The 1,401-nt window shown below is 36.1% G+C and overlaps 1 pseudogene; it reads right to left on the reverse strand.

The window, feature by feature from the left end:
* Positions 1-885: 885 nt before the first annotated feature.
* On the reverse strand, positions 886-1,003 carry LOC145260017 (5S ribosomal RNA; annotated as a pseudogene).
* Positions 1,004-1,401: the final 398 nt, after the last annotated feature.

Here is a 1,401-nt window from a genome sequence, read left to right on the forward strand (position 1 = left end):
AGGTTCTGTGGACATGGATCTAACTTAATAACTTGATGTGAGCCCAAAACAATAAATGTTAAGGGGTCAAAGTTAAAAAAATTGATCTTTTTTTTTGTTTTTTTTTCGTTTTTTTTTGCTCAACATCTACCTCCAAACACCCGGGCAACGCCGGGCCGAAATGCTAGTTAACATGGATCTAACTTAATAACTTGATGTGAGTCCAAAACAATAAATGTTAAGGGGTCATAGTAGGGGTCAAATTAAAAAAAAAATGACCACCTTTTTTTTGCTCAACATATATCTCGAAACACCCGGGCAACGCCGAGCTGAAATGCTAGTTAACAAGAAAGAAAAGTCCTACAAAATCGTACACTTTGCTGTTCCAGCTGACCGCAGGATAAATATAAAAGAAAACGAGGAACAGAGCCAATACACCGAGCGGCCAAATAAAATACGTGACTGGTCTCATGTTATGCGCGAAAAGAAATAAAGGGAATTATACAGAAACGATAAAACACACAAGCAAAGTCCACAGAGTTTGATAGTATATATATATATATATATATATATATATATATATATATATATATATATATATATATAATTTTCAAATTATTGTCCTCAACCATGACCAATAGAAACATTAAAATAGACACCAAATTCTGAATACTCCGAACGTGTGTATGGTTTTTTCTATTATACGGTTGTGAGTGCTGGACAATCACAAACAGCACGAGGTCCTAACCCTGACCTCCAACTATATCCGATGGTGAGGCCTCAGATTGCGGGCTTTGGGGAGTGTGCGCAATCTCCAACCACACCTCTCCTGAATCGGCACTGTTTGAGTCCAGCACCAAGGAGAAGTCCAGGACGACTGGAAACAATGTTAAGATAAGCGAAGAGCCCATACAGCACCTGGAAGTCCCAAATGGTCACCCATCTGGTACTTGCCAGGCTCAGTGTTGCTTAACTTCGGTGATCTGACGGGAACCGGTGTGTCAAACGTGATTATGCCGTATACCTGATCGCAAGACTCCTAATGAAACTAATAGAAGCATAACGATAAAAATAATAGTAATAACTAAGTAATAGTAATAAGAAAATAAAAAAAAATATTGAAGATAATGTTAAGAAATGAAAAAACAATGTTAATACTAATAAGAACAGTAAGACAAATAATAATCATAGAATTAATCGTAACAGAAACGAATTTAGGAAAACTCGTCCCGGGAAAACTCGTCTCGGGAAAACTCGTCCCCTTTCGCTAGGTAGGAAAACTGGTCCCTAATTGAATAAATATCGATTGAAAACACATTTTATGATCGTTCTTGAAGGAGATATTGTTTTTTAAAATAAACTATAGCCCCCCCCCCATAATATTTTTTTAAAAATATTTTTACTTGTTTAATGTTTTTTTGT

The sequence above is a fragment of the Euprymna scolopes genome, chromosome 35 (genome assembly GCF_053919585.1).
Source record: "Euprymna scolopes isolate OS-2025 chromosome 35, ASM5391958v1, whole genome shotgun sequence".
Classification (NCBI taxonomy): Eukaryota; Metazoa; Mollusca; class Cephalopoda; order Sepiida; family Sepiolidae; genus Euprymna; species Euprymna scolopes.